General features: G+C 42.0%; 1 protein-coding gene across 1 annotated transcript in view; it reads left to right on the forward strand.

The window, feature by feature from the left end:
* Positions 1-1503: 1503 nt before the first annotated feature.
* Positions 1504-16091, forward strand: part of sv2a (synaptic vesicle glycoprotein 2A) — a 45204-nt gene continuing 30616 nt past the window's right edge. Inside the window, exon 1 of the mRNA XM_080895766.1 lies at positions 1504-1955. The gene's annotated coding sequence lies outside the window, so the exon portion shown is untranslated. The remainder of the gene's footprint in view (positions 1956-16091) is intronic.

Genomic DNA, 16091 nt, shown 5'->3' on the forward strand with positions numbered 1-16091 from the left:
CCGTGTGTCATTAACTTTTGCCTTCTCTCTCCTGCAGTTGCTAGTTTGTCCTGTTTGCTGTTGATGGTCTCTCTGCTCCTCTTTTCCTCTCTCTCTTCTTCCTCATTACCCAGCCTGTCGTGGCAGATGGCTGCTCCTCCCTGAGCCTAATTCTGCCAGAGGTTTTTTTTTTTTGAGGGAGCTCTCCTTGTACAAAGTGCTGTTCATAAGTGATAATAAGATGGGATTCTTTTTCTAATATTGTAAGGCTTCGCACAGTTTCATCACCCTCTACTATCAGCATTAGCAGGAGGAGGAGGGACTGGTGCTGGCAGATAGCAGCTCTTTATTCCAATCTGATCAATAGATGACCCAAACAGACAACAGCAGCTGAAAGCCTGAAGCCAAATGAAAGGCCACATCTGATCTGAATGCTCCTGATGACAATCAGACCACAGCTGCAGCGTCAGTGAAAATCTGACAGGAAGTCAGAAGCACTGAAGGCACAGTGGGGGTGTTACGCACAGAGAGAGCAGGCATGATTTTAGACCAATCAGAGTCAAGGTGATAGTATCCTAAGCTGGGGTGTTTCCAGGATTTTTTAAAAATGGGGTGGTACAAGAACATTCCAAGAACCAGTCGGGAGGGGGGTCATGGGAAATTCTATCAAAAATAAACACCATATCAAACGGACCATAATTCATTAGGTGTGCTTCATTAGTTACACCTGTTCAACGGCTCATTAATGCAAATATATGATCAGCCAATCACATGGTTGTAATGCAATAGATGCATTCACGTAGAATGGTTAAGATGACACATTAAAGTTCAAGCTGAGCATCAGAATGAGAAAGAAAAGTGATTTCAGTGACTTTTAAGGTAGCATGTTTATTGGTCTGGTGTGCGTGGATTTTCCCACACATACATCTCTAGTTTACAGCGTGTCAGTCCTCTGGGTGTAAATGCCAGATGTCAGAGAAGAACGGCCAAATCAGGGTATGCAGAAGAGCATCTAGCACCTTGAAGCAGAAGAACTACAGCAGCAGAAGACCACACACACGACAAGAGAGACAACCATTCACAACTGTGGCCGATTTAGAATCACCAGTTAACCTACAGTAACATGGCTTTGGACTGCTGGAGTGTCCGGAGAGAACCCACAGCCAGGCACACTGAGAATATTTAAACTCCACACAGTAAGGACCCGGCTGCCAATAAATAACATAAAAACACTAATATAAAAATATACTATCTCCAGTAATAACCTGATTTTTTTACAGCTACAAATGTGCAGTATATTCCTGCATTGAACGGTCTGCAGTTTCCAAAACTGGGATTCTGAATTCCTTTGAGATTCCTTGTAAAAATGTATCACATCCTCACAATATTAAAACCAAAAGGTTTCCTATTGACGCATCCTTGTCATCACCCACACTTTTTTAACACAGCCAATTACAGGCACGAGCCCGAACACGTGCAAGGAGAGGCTCGTCTTGCACACTTCATTGCACCAACCATTTGGGGCATATGGACCAAATGACAGTCTGAGCGAGCTCCACTGATCACGAGCGACAAGAGCGCGTTTTCTACCTGAATGTGCGCGTCCAGAGTGACTTCACAGTATTCAAACTCACCAACGGTTGAATCACAGGGCAGAAAAATGAATCACCTTCACTTCACTTCCTCATGTACAAACCAGCGACCCCCCTCTGGTTCGTCAGAGGAATGGTGCCTGCTGTAAGAGAGATGGGAGCACAGGGAGCAGGAGGGGGAGGAAGCAGAGGGGGCGGTGTCTCCATCTAAGAAGGATGCTGTGTAGTAAGTGAAGGGGCTGGAGGAGGGGAGGAGGAGAGTGCAGCTCTTTGCTACTACGTCAGCGTACATCACAGGATCGCACAGGACCTTTTTTTGCTTCCAATAGTCGGGGTGACTTCCTTGCGCTGAAAATCCCGGTCACCCTAAAACCTCCCAGTAAGGTAAGAAAATGAATAATCTGCTCTGATCAGATCATTTTGTCTTTGCGTCACTTCTTTAATTTTCATAACTGCGTTGTTCCCAAAGGCGAATGACATTCGGGAATATCCGTGTATTTCTGACACAAATCGAGATCTATTTTCCACTAAAACACGAGTTTATAGGCCTGCGCTGCGCAATGCGTTGACCCCTACACATGCATCCAAAGACAGTCAATATTACGCAGAGAATTAATAAGAAACATTACAGCTGGAGAGAAATTAAGGCTAATTTGGGAGTAAAAGGCGCCGTCCGCTCTTGTTCCTGCGGGCAGGTCTTGTGCGCTAAGAGCCATTCTCGTCTTCATCCGTCCCGGCGCACAGATTTCAGACATGAAGAGAAGGATAGGAGCAGATATGAGGTTATATTTTATTACCTTTGAACAGTAAAGAAGACCAGCTTCAAATCACTGCTCCAGTCTAATTAGCGGTGTTGTTGGCACCAATGCCCTTGCCCTTCCTGCCTCTCCTGTTCCGCCTTCCGCTACCACTACACGGTCACAAATGTGCCACCTTAAACCAGCTGCACTCTTCTCTCACTATTTAGAAAGTTTCCGAGCTTGAGTTACGTTTAATTTGTGCGATCAGCTCAAAGGTGCCCGTGTGGCCGGGGTTTCGTGCGCTGCGTCGTGCACCAGAATGACCTTGTAGAAACCCAGCGGGAAGAACGTGACGGAGAAAGAGTGATGGGCATTTTTTTTCTGCTTTCCTCTGTGGTTTTGCTTTGCGGTGGTTTGTGTCAGCGGTGCTGAGAGGACTCTTCTCTGAGAGGATGCTGTTTGGTGTTCATGGCCACAAAATGCTGTAAACTGCGTTTTGAAGGCGGAATATTGCAGTTAATGGATGCGGGAAAACAAATTAGTGATTTGTTTATCGTAGATGATGCATTTTACAACTTTGCATGTGTGATGTCTTGTCCCTGCGGCAGCCATCACTGCAGCTCAGTCAGCCTCTGAGCTATTTATGCATCCAGCCAACAGGAGGGGTTGCAGATACTGTTTCAAACATACAGGATTACTGACAGCACTTAAAAAATGTAAATATTTATCCCCCTATTTAGGCTCGAAACACAGCGCTTGTTACAGGATCTATAATTTGGCTTTCATGTATCTGACATCCAATGACGACCAGTTTATTCTTCAGGAAATGTGTCTTCTGTGTGCAGTTTTCATCCAGTGCAGCTTGTTCTGCATGCAGATGCTTTGGACCTGCAGGTATGGGTGTTTCCACTGAAGCACCAGGAGGGGATGAACCATGCTTACATTTCTAGGCAGAGAGGCCCAATCCAACTACTGCAGTCAAATCCAAAGTCAAATTCAATTCAGTTTTAATTATATAGCACCAAATCACAAAAACAGTCACCTCGAGGTGCTTTATATTGTAATTTTAAGACCTAGAATAATATATACTCCCTCAAACAACCTGGCTGTTGTTGCAGATATGCAACAGAAAATGATTGCTTCAAACATTATTAGATGATTTTGGTAGGCACCAGGAATCAAATACATAAGATAACACTTGCTTCCTTTATTTATGGTGTAAGATTACATTCTGACATTTTCCAAACAAAAGACTGATTAAAAAAATGTCAGAATGTAAACAATCTTAATCTCTAAATGGGTAATTTGGCTGTTTTCTGAATTTTTCAAAAGATTTGACAGAATTTATAAAAGCCTATCAAGATTTTGTATAGTTTATACACCGAAGCATCACTCAAGGCTCTATAAAAACAGGCTGAGGTGCAGGTGAAGGTGTTTGCTAAGCTTGATCCAAAGGAGCAAAGGGAGCTGCTCTGTTTGGTGTTCTCATTTTGTGCCTGCTACCCCTGCTGATTGGGCCGTGCTCCGGTGTGTCCGCTGAGATTAGCCTCGTCACAAGTTACAACTCGCCTCTCCCTGCAGCTGGGGGTGGTGGTGCCGGATATATTTGCATAATGGCTGAAAAAAAGCATTAAATAAGTAGGTATGACTGTCTGCGGCAGTGTGGAACACAACTACACACCTGTCAACTTCTCCATCCGGGTGTTGTAAAGTTCAGCAATTAGCACAGCTGTTCCACCACTTCAGTGAAACGCTTCATGGCTTCTCCAGACAGATCAGCTCTTGGCTCGTGATGCTGCTGCTGCTGAGACACTACTCCCTGCTGAAGATTTACTGCAAGGGTGAAAGATAATCGATGGCCTTTTCCCTCATCTCCACATGGTGGTGGGGGGAGTTCAAGCAGCAATTAATGTCAAGCACATAACTCTCCATTAACAACTGAAAGTGCATTTGTTTGTTATCGGCCAGAACCAATATTGTCTCTTCTGCTTTTAATTAGCCTTCAGAAGCTCTTTTATTTTTTCATTTTTGATATACAGTATGGAGTTATGTAATAAATGATTGGTGGTAATAAATCTTAGAGTAAAAGTTCCAAACCTTCCATCATAAAAATTATTTCACAGGTTGAATTTATTCATACCTGTCTCTGGAAAGACTGAGCGACTCAATAGTAATAAATCAGACTAATTATTACATGATTTTACAGACGTGACTGCATATTTTAGAATGAAATATTTCTGTCACTGAAATTCTACTAGCTTTTTCTATTACCTCAAACCTGCTGGTTTATTTCTATAAATTTCGGATAAAAAAAACAATTTTTAAAAGAAGCGCTCTTTTAGTCATTCCTGTGTTTTGTTCTCAGACAGAAAGGGAAGCACAGAGTAGAAATATGATATACTTTATTGGTCTTTGTGGGAATTTAATCCATTACAATCATTAGAGGCTGTGGGAAGCCAGTGTACAGTACCCAGGGACGCCAGTGACTTGGTCAAGGTCACAATGACTGAGCATGTTTTCATTGTGGCAGAAACCAGAAGTGCTGGAGGAAACACACAAAAGCACAGCGAGTAGTGGAGATAAACCTGTGTTCTTTATAATCCCAGCAGGGGGGCAAGTCATCATGTTGTATGGAAATTTACAGGAAAATGGGTCTCAGTTCCCTTATGTTCTGACCTCCACATACAGTAAGGGATCTGCAAAATAATAAAGAAAGACCAGAAAGATTAGAGGATAAGAGAGGGAATCCTCATTAGCTAATGACTTTTCAGTTTCAAGTCTAGTTTCAAAACAGCAACATGGCAATGGGGAAAGCCATCAGCTCGAGGATTCACAGGGCTTCACCAACCAATAAGAGACGTCGTGGTGACTACATGCGTCTGTTATAAACGGTCTCTGGTTTGATCCCAGGATCGTGTCCTTTGAGGCAACAGTGCTGATCCTCATAAACACAGCCTGGTATTATTACCTTGTGAGTGTGGATTAAGCAGATATACTGAGAATTAGCAAGCTTTACCGGTGCTGCGTATATTTTGAAGCAATAAAAATAATCCTGGAGGAAATTCTCAGCTAACTAATCATCTTCTGCCTCCAGGTAAATATATAGTTATTGTTATGTACCAGTACTGACCATAACTGTAATAATTAAAAAAATAACTTTTGGTTCCTCACAAAATATTGATATGAATATTTTGTGTTTCTTCATTTAGTTTTGATTTATTTGCCTTTGTATCACTGAAAGTGTTAGTTCAGATCTTCTCCACTGTAATATTTGACTTATTGGAATACATGGAAGGATTATGAAGCAGATTATGAAGAAACCATGGACGCTGTAATTTAGCACCTCTTCTTCTTTCCTCTTGCTACTATAAATACTGTGTCCAGTAGAATAAAACATGCTCTGTTATGAGATGAAACTGTTTGCTGCTCCAGTTTTACACAAATACCTTTCATGTGCAGGGACCCAAGAGCAAAGCTTGTAGTGGCAACAATCTAATTCACACAAGCATGAAAAAACATTGCACCCATTGTTCACTGGGAGAGAAGAGCTACAGCAGAGTATCTGCAAAGTGCACTGCTAATGATATCTACATGCTGAGTTTGGCCTACAGCAGCTTTATAGCCTCCTTGTGTAATCCCTGCAGCATATTCTTGGGTGTTGGGAAGACTTTAGCTCCAGCCACGGTACGGCATCCTGCTGGAGCAGAACTCCACAATGCACACCTTCACAAGGATGATGCAGAGTTCTTGTCACTGGATTCTAAAGCGTAAGCATGCAAACGTCTAGACCCCAGGGGCCACGGACTCCAGAGGTGTCATTTTTCTTCTTTCTAAGATCATCACTGATGTAATGATCATCTAACAAATATTCTCTTTTGAAGGTCACTTGCTATTACGACATGTGCTTTTGGTTGTCATGGTTGCATCCTGTTCCCAAATATTTACTTTTCTGTGACCTCTGATTATACCTTCATACTTACTTCTTTATAACTGCTTGTTCTCACACTGCCTTCCAGCCTAAATTATCTTCAGCACAGCCACATGTTCCCCAGCTATAGGGCTGGATATTATGACCCTTATTTAAATAGCATTGGGTAAATGAAACCTTAGGAACCCCAACTTTTTACCACCCCCTTGCAGAGCTTCCTAAGTGATGGTGTAACGTTGAGTGCACTTAGTTTTCATTCACCTGTTCCAAGGATGTTTTCATCCTTCTCGAAAAGAATTCCATCTTATCATATTTTATCATTTCAATTTCTTCAAGACTGCCTGCTCAGAGGCTCATCATGGTCATATTGTGAAACAAACCCCCCACCCCACCTCACCCTACGGACAGTGGCTCTTCCAGTTCCTCTTGGTATGATGCAGTGGGACTCAAACCTTCCAAAACCTCATCTTTGGATATTTTCCAAGATGTTTTTTGGCAAATGTGAGACAAGCCTTTGTGTTTTTTTTGGTCAGTAGTGGTTTTCTTCTTGAACTCTTCCATGGAGGTCATTTTTGCCCGGTCTCTTTCTTATGTTGAATAATGAGCTCTGACCTTAACTGAGACATGTGAAGTCTGTGGTTCTTTTTTGACCTCTTGGATGAGTCGTCGCTGCAGTCCTCGGTCACTCCTCAGAAGCTTCACCACTGTTCTAAGTTTTCTCAGCTTGTGGCTCTCACCCTGGTTAAGTGGAGTCCCAAAGCCTCAGAAATGGCTCTGTTACCCTTCCCAGACTGATAGATTTCAGCGGCTTTGTTTCTCAAGTGTTTCTTTAGATTGTGGCTCGATGTGTTGCTGTTTGAGATATTTTAGCCCGCTTTACTTTATCAGACAGGTTCTAGTTAAGTGATTTCTCAAGTGATTCCAACAGGTCTGCCAGTAATCAGGCCCGAGTGTATTTATGGAAACTGAACAAAAAAATGTGGTCAATCACAGTTAATTCACCATTTAACAAGAGGTGCAATTACTTTTTCACACAGGACCAGGTAGGTTTGGTTACTCAGGTTATCTTTGTCTAATATTAAAATTAGTTTGAAACATGTGAGTGTGACAAATATGTAAAATGCTGGGAAATCAGGAAGGAGGCAAACACTTTTTCACACCACTGCATCAAATCAATGACTGTGATATTTGCACCTCCAGTGCAGTTTTCATCCCTCCTTGCACCGCTTACAATCACGCTGGCAAGTGGGGCATTTAATGTGCAGTAGGTCTCTTATTTTGAAAACCGAGCAGGTTCTTTATTCTGTTTCCTGTCCTTTTCATCTGCTCTGTGTAGCTGGATGTGATTGTGATGTGTCTGACTGAGTTGCACCAGCTGTATATCCAGGATTAAATATCTCAGTTATTACCCACAGAGGATAAATCTCACAACTTTCCACCCAGCACTTTATAAATAAGTCCAATAAGTGAACATATCATTCGTTCTTCAAGGCCATCAAGTTAAACCCTACCACATTTCACTTTATCCCCCCAAATCAGGGGTGCTGATACTCCTCTACTCATTCAACTGGAAGATCTTATATAGAGTACATCTGTAACCCGCGCTCACCCCAGCTCGCACTTCCATGCAGTTTGTGTCTGAATCCCGCTTGTGTTTATTGTGATAATAGCGGCTCTGTTCTGTTCTGTGCTGCTTTCCCTGCATCAGAGTTTCCACATATGGAAAGTCGTTGAAGTTTGAAAGCAGACACATGCTGACAGATATACTGCAGATGGAAATCTGCTTTTGACTCTGGCAGTATAATACTGCAGTGTGTCTTTGTAACCCCCCACCGAGCTGTCGTTATGGTTGTAGACTTCTAGCTTATCGTGTCATTAATGCTTAATTCGCTGTAACTGACACATATTTGTACATATTTGTCAGTTTCTAACAAACACACATTCAACTGCACTGAAACTGCAGTGGACTTGTGGAGACGGTGCACCAGTGCTGAATACTAATGAACTAAAATGACATTAAAGTGAGCTGCTGTAATATGTTCATGTTGTCCACACAGCTTTTTCAGGAATTGAGCTGAACCTCTGCAGCTGCCCTGGGTCTGACTCCTCTTCAGTCCATTTTGCAGCGTGGAAAGCCAAAATGGATGCAGAGAGCTGACGTCACAGTGTTTGACACGGTGTTGCTAGCCACTTTGGTGCCACCAGGGTGACGGTGCACACTGAGCAGGGAGCAGTGATGTGAGTCATGTTAGTTGGGCTGCAGATTCTCCCAGAGGGGAATTGTGCATGCACAACCTAGCTTTGGGATGGGGGTGCAATCTAGTCAGTCTATACCAACCAAACATCGCACCCTCCTCTTATGGCTTTACCCTGGATGGGCCCGAGGCCATGCAGGAACGTGGTGCAGCTGAATAGCTGTCACTTCCTGTGTGACCCTGTGCAGATGTCTCAGTGTGGCTGGTGCGGATGAAAAAGCAGGAACTGGACAGAGATGGTGAGAAGTGGTTTATCGCACCAATACATCACTCCTGAGGGACGAGCCGAATCAGGCACCTCTGTCCTTGTGGCCAGAAAACAAGACATGAATAATTGATGGAATATTCACATGGTCTCAGCTGGAGTTCCCTGGATGCTTAGACTAGGCTAGCTGATAGAAAAATGATGAATGAGGAAGGATGAAAAATGCCGGGTGAAGCTGCCTGAGGAAGATTGGCTGGAGCAGGCTGATGAGTAAAAGCCAGTGTGTTTGTGTGCAACACCTTCAAAACAATGCAGATTGTTCCAGCTCACCCTGCTTAAGACTACAGGGCATTTCAGTGACTTTTACAAGCAGGGGACAAAAACACATACATGAGGATTATTATTAGTGGCAGATATTAATGTTGATGATATCAGACCCGTAGAATGAATAAAAAATTAGCCAATATAAATCACTTTAAACAAAAAACGAGTCAGTTTAATGAGGAGCTTTATATCATTTGTAGTAAGATCTTATTTATGAGTGATGATTAAATGGAGTTGGTGGGTCAGGGCAGTTACAGTTGTCATTATCTCTGGGTAACTGTACCAATACAGCTTACAGATTTAACACATTATTGTTCTGGGAAAAGTGTTTTACCTTTAAGGCAAGCTTCTTTATTTAAATCTAGAAGATTCAGATTAAGCAGCAACCTTTGATGCTGAAAAAAAAGTGACAGCTCTTAAAAATGGCAGCTCATCAAAAGTGTGCCAGTTTGCAGGTTGATTGGCTAATTGGACTCAGGTGAGACACATTCAAACAGGGGAAACTCGTAAGTGCGGGGCAGGTGATTACAAGGAGGGAAAACCTCCAAAGCAAAGCAAACAGAGACACAGAAAGAGAGCTGGTGCCAAAACGGAAACAGGAAGTATGGTGAATATCAGAGACACAGACAAAGAAACACAAGCGACATGGACAAGGTGAACAATGGGGAAACACAATAAAAACAAAATAACTTGGATAAAAAGGCAACATTAGACTATCAGCGCCATCCCCACTTATTTTTCCCATAAACTGTCTTTAGATTTTCATAACTGCTCTGTTTGTACAGCCTCCCACAGCCAGTGAAACACATCTATATACTATAGACAGTCAGCTGGCACGTCTCGCTTTTCCACTTTAGTGAGCTGATATGAAATGAACCCGTGGCTGAATGTAATCTCCTCCTGTGGTCTGAGCTCATAATGGCAGCGGAGACCGTGCTTTATTATGAGCATTGGTGGTTGTTGACTGAGTATTTGGGAGGGGGTGGGTGGACCTTACTGACCCCACCCAGAATGCAATGCTCCCGATGCACTCAAGAGAGCAGAAAAGACTGTATGTATCTGAGATATCAGTAGGCTGAGAATGAACACACAGATGTCTGTGTGCTCGGGAGGATTTTATGTGCATCTTAATGGGCTGTGAATAATTAGTTAGATTAGACCTGTTTCCCCTTATTTTCCAGTGTTGATTATAAAGAAAAAGTGTCCAGCAAATGATGGAAGGGCACAGGAAACTGGACTGAAAGCTGGGTGTGAGAAAGCACCACTGAAAAGCAGTTATAACGCCTGAGTCGCCTTGATGAAAGGCCTTGGCTTTAGTTCTACTTGTGTTGACTTCAGAGGGGATTGTGACAGCAACTTACCTGGCATCATGATGATTGCAGTGCTTGTTGTTGCCAAGAAACTGAAAGGTTTGTCCTAAAATACCTTGGTACCAATGAATTTGACACCACAACCTCAGACACCCCCTCAGTCTATTAACACCACGGATTGAGAATGTGATGTGTAATTTGAAGGCCAGCCCGTGAAAGGTACACAATATTGTGAAATACACTGAAAATTATATTAATTTTAAGCCGATTTAATGTCTTTTTGATTCTGGAATGAATCTTTTTCTATCTATCAGCATGTCATCTTGATCAAGATGTGCTGAGCCACAGGGACAATCAGAGGAGAATATTCACTACGTGCGTCACAGCATGAAATCAAAGATGTCAGGAGGAATGAATTCAGTGCATGACATTACCAGCCATCTGCAGCTTGCAGGAATTACCACTGGGCCGTCTTTGGCTTTTTCACACTGCTTTTTTTTAATCACTCTGACTCTGCTCGTAACTGACATTAACTTGGATGTGGGGGGCGATCTGATCCCACCTGGATCACTCACTTAAGGTCAGGTGTGGAAAAGGCTTTCAGCTCTCTAAGGCTCACCTCTACGTACAAACATTTGCAGCGATTCACAGAGAAGCTCTCATCACTCAGGCTCGTCTCTGTCACGCTTGCTAATTACTGCGTCTGTGCTGTCAAATGCGCAACAAAATTCAGTGTGTCAATAAGAGCTTGGGTAATAATTATGAATATTTACTGGGTTCATGTTGGTTAGCTTTTTATAATAAGTTGCAAAAATCGTTGCAAGTTATCTTTTAATGTAATGACTGTTATATTTTGCATGGATTGCCATATTGTGCATTGTGCAAGCTGTGCAACAAGTAACATAAATGCTGGTGAGGGTAGTTTTTTTTTTTTTAAAGAAGTTTTGGTCTTCAGTAATGACTCTGCAATCATTTCACCACTCAAGTGGAGAGATGATGGGACAGCTAACCTTTCAGGTCATAGGATTGTCGTGTTTTAGAAGCAGGACAGAGAGGTGTGGTGAGTGCAGGTGAAGGTTTACGTGTTGATGACGACAGGTAATTAACAATGTGCAGTGAAGGGTGGGGGGTGTTACGTTATGTGACTCTGGAAAACACACGGCTTTGCAGTGAGTGTTGCATGTGCTTCATTGTCTAAATTGCACTGCACTTGTCCCACTGAGTTTTATGACCTCTTGTTGTCTTTCACTTTATCCTATAAACTCACTTATTCATGTAAATTCTGGTGCCAATAATCAGTTTGCATTGGCAGTGCACAACCTAATTGGGGGCTTGATATATGAATCCTTCTCAGGTCACTAACGAACACAGTGCAGAGCCTAAAAAGCCCAGTCCTGTCTGGGTGGAGAGGACGATCAGGTGGTTTATTGTATCAGGTTGAAGAGTATGACAACACTTGTCATAAACAGCTGCTGATTGATGAGAACAAACCAACCAGTGAAGCTGTGGTTCAGGAAACCAAAACAAACTGTTGCAAAGATGCTCTCCAAAGAGCCGAGGGCAACTCACTGCAGTAGGCTGCAGCTGCGATCACATTGTGAGATGGACATCAATAACTTTCTGACATGGTCTGAACTTTGTCCCACACCAGTCTTTGGTTTATAATGGCCAATTTTCAGCCTCTATCTGGGTGGTTCTGAGATCAACGCTTAATAGCAGTGATCTGTGTGCTCAATATTCTTTTTCACTTGTGTAACATGTGTGTCAAGTGTGATGGGATCTGATCGAAGCCAGTCTGTTCAGATGATGTTTTCAGTGTTGTTTTATAAAGTGGTTTAAGGGTGATGCTGCTGCGCGATGAACTCTGCATTGGTTTCTTCTACCTCATCCATCTCCTCTCAGCACACCACTGCTTATCTTTTTCTGGGCCGAAACCTGTCTGCTGCTAAGTGGGTCTTGGATTTCCACAAAATAAAATGTCTCATTCTTATCAGTGCGTGCCACAGCCTGGTGTCAATGACAACATCCATTTTATTAGCTCAGTTTAACAGATGCTTTGGATTTTTTTTCTCTGTATGAAAGAGTAACTGTTGAAAGCTCAGGGCCATCAGCGAGCGTTATGAATGGTGGTTATACGCTGCTGTCGATAGAAGTGCCTCATCATTTAGACTAATTTAGTGGCAGATGGGAATCTCCAGTGCTCTTTGAAAGGAATATCAGTGAGGCTTACAGTTTAAAATACCACCGGTTATATGGATAGCTGCAACAAAACAGATTAATGATCACATTATCTTGTCATAACGAGGGGAAAACCCAAAGTCTGGTTTTAAAAGGTCAATTCTCACAGATACAAACAACATTATGCTTCTTCCATTATCCCTGTAGTGGTTTTTATTTGGAGCAGGTTCAAAGGTGCGCTCAGAATTTAAGGGCTGATGTACTTTGTCTGAGATTCATTACTTAAGTAATTTTTGGTCACAATATATTAACACATGAACACTTTATTCTAACCTGCGAATCTGTTAAGTGAAGCAAATAAAGTCACAAAGATTGCAGTTCCTCAAATGGCCACTTGGGGCTTACTTCAAATGGATGTCAAGCTGCATAGGCTTGTTTGTAAAATGCCAACACATTCTTGGTCCCAAAGCGTAACATATTACGCTATGTGACAAGTTGTCAGAAAATGCCTGACTTTAGAACAAAGATAAACAATGCTGATTTTCTCCTACATAACAACAAAAGAAGGTGAATTTTCATAAAATGCAGATTTAAGGTTTAAAGGTATGCATCATTATAACACTCTGCCTTGACTGACGTGTATTTCCGCTAGCTGTCTGCACTCTTCCACCTTAGTTTATTTCAGTCACTGAACTCTTGACTTTGTGGTGTTGTAACTGTTTGGACAAGTTTACCAGCAGAGACCTTTTAGGCAGGCGGCCTGGTTGGTAATGTGCGCGATGTAGTTGTGCTGTTGCGGGAAATGAGAGACCACACCTCACTGCTTGGTCAAAGAGTGAGAGTAGCAAGACTGTGTGAGAGACTATGGCAGCCAAAAATGTGTCTAGATAGCTTAATTTGAGGTAAGACAGTTATCAACCTGCTGCATGCTGTGTTTGATGCCTTTGGAAAAGGTCAAGTTTGCTGCAGGTTTGCATCGATGACTCTGCTCGTCTCGCCATTTCTTCAAATTTGTCTGTGATTATGAGCCTCGGGTCCACTGAGGTATCGATGTTTGTGTCAAAATGTGGGGACCTGTCCATAAATACACAAACCATGTGCGATGTAAGGCTACATCCATCTATTGTATTCTTTCTGTGATTCATACACATTTAGGAACCACAAGTAACAACAGTATTTATGGATTCATGTTTTTGACCACATGCCAACCGTACGTCCAATATCACAGCTCCTTTTAGCTCTCTTTGTCTCCACCAGCTCCTGAATTACGTACTCATTTACCAGTTCTGCAGCTGGTGGTAAAAGAATGAGCTGTTAATGGTGAAAATGTATTGGCCTTGAATGCAAATATGGCTTTCACCATAAGTAGCCTACTGGCATATTCATTTATTAGAACTAAGATCCTCATGTGTTAAGTTGTTTAAGCAGATATTTTTCTATTTTCTGAAGCAGTTCCTCCACCCGAGTGTGTGACTTGTAACTGTGTGACTTGTGCAGTCTAGACTGCAGTGTAGCTCCAAGACAGCATCATTTATTTAACTCCCATATTTTTTGTTTTGTTAGCATGCTTTTAGGCTGCCGCATTTTATGTTGCATGTGTGGCTGTGTGTAAGGCAGTGCTTCCCAACCCTCTGGCATTGTCTCTGCTCACTGGAAGAAAATAGGATTACATAATTAAGTCTTTCATCAGCAGCCAACGACAGGCGGAGTATTTGCTCGGTTCCCCATTTGACTGTTAATTTATTATCATTTTACACGTCTTCGGAGATGACAGAGCAGTTTGGGAAAATGCTTTGTTTCACAATAATTCTTTGCACGGCACAACTCAGCCAGCCATTTCTGTAAAACTCCCAAAGGCCAGCAAAAGTGTATATTTATTGAAAATCTGTGAACAGGGAGATATTTTCAGTGCTGAGGAAGCAGCCACAGCTGCACACTAACCCTACAAATGCACTCCACCAAACTGTTTGTTATTCATAGGCAGCGAGTCAAGCAGAACACACTCTCATCTCAGCGTCTCCGGCTTGTGAAAGGCTTATCATAAGGTGATGGGATACTTCGTTATATTCAGATGGGCCTCAAGAGTCCCCTGGTACAAAGGTTGTGACCATGGTGATGAAAGAGGATCAGTTATTCGGTTGGCTTCTTAAAGAGTGGTTGATAATAGATTGAGCCATATGCAAACATGGATGTAGAACATTGTGGCTCTATAATGGCTAAAAATAGAGAAACAGACAAACAAATTTGTCATCTGACATGTGACGTAGCTAAGGTGATGCAGGATCAAAAGGTCAGAAATAAGTTAAGAGTTAATGTTACCAACAGTGATAGTAACAGCCTAACACAGTGGTAAGACCCGCCTCCATGTCCTTTTTTGTCACAAGTCATAAAGGTAGAGAGTGGACTGGTTGTTTTGACTGGCTGCTGTCATTTCAAATGACTTCTTCTACTGCAAAGCATTTTCAGTGTTTAGGCAGCTCACTTCATTAGGATGAGTCAGCATTTAAACACTTGAATGCACTGTACTCCAGTCCATTTAAGAGTGTATATTTTCCCTTTCAGATCATCTCTTTGATCCTTTCTAATTTGTGCTGCAGTCTTTACGCTACAGAACACAGACAAAGTGTCTTCCTGCTCTGTCGCACAGTGATTCAGACAGGATGGTGGATAAAAGCTGGAGTCTCAGGTTTATCACTTCTCTCTTTGCAGCCGTGAAATTCATCTTTTTCTGCAGCAGCAAGCACAGCCATCACGGCTGACGTGTTTCTTAATGTGTTCTTGGTAGAATTGCTCTCAAAATTGCTTCTAAAACACAGATCAGAGGAAGTTAAAGCTTTAGACTCAAAGGGGGAAAACCATATACACTTTATACGCCCATCTCTGGCAGTTATCTTCATTATATGAATTCATCCAACACCATCAGGTTGGTGCTAAATTCTAAATTTTATTAATAACGTGTGTTAATTAGGTAACACTTACAAACAGGTTCTGATATTGATGTCGGACAATATGAGACCAAATGGCATTATTTACTTTTTTAATCTTTTGCATATTGTAAGTTCCAATCATATTAAAAATTATACACTAATCAGCCAATTTACTATAGCCAAACCTTGCTAGTACTGGTTTAGACCCACTTTTACCTTCAAAACTGACTTTTGGTTGACTCAACTAGCCAGTTAAGATGCAGGTCATATCCATATTTGTCAGATTGTTATATACAAAAGAGTCTGTAGAATTTAATAAAAGGTCTGTTTAACTGTTTTATGCTTGGTTGTTAAATCTGATAAGCAGTCACTGCTTTCAAATACGAATCTGCAAAGATGTGTAGATTCTTCACACACATCTTCAACCCAGTGACAGAGAAGACCCCCGTTTTAAAGTGTCAGTGTAAAATATGATCTCCACCCTGGCGTCCGGTGCTGCGTTCTGGGGTGGAATAATGGCTAAAAGGATTATTGAATATTATGTCACAGTAAAGCCAATCTTTGACCCTTTAAATGTAAAATGTTATCATGGCATTATTTCCTCCCATTACACATTTGTGTGGACTAACTTCTGAGTTTCTCAGTTTCTTCTG

The sequence above is a fragment of the Rhamphochromis sp. 'chilingali' genome, assembly GCF_963969265.1.
Source record: "Rhamphochromis sp. 'chilingali' genome assembly, chromosome: 11".
NCBI lineage: Eukaryota > Metazoa > Chordata > Actinopteri > Cichliformes > Cichlidae > Rhamphochromis > Rhamphochromis sp. 'chilingali'.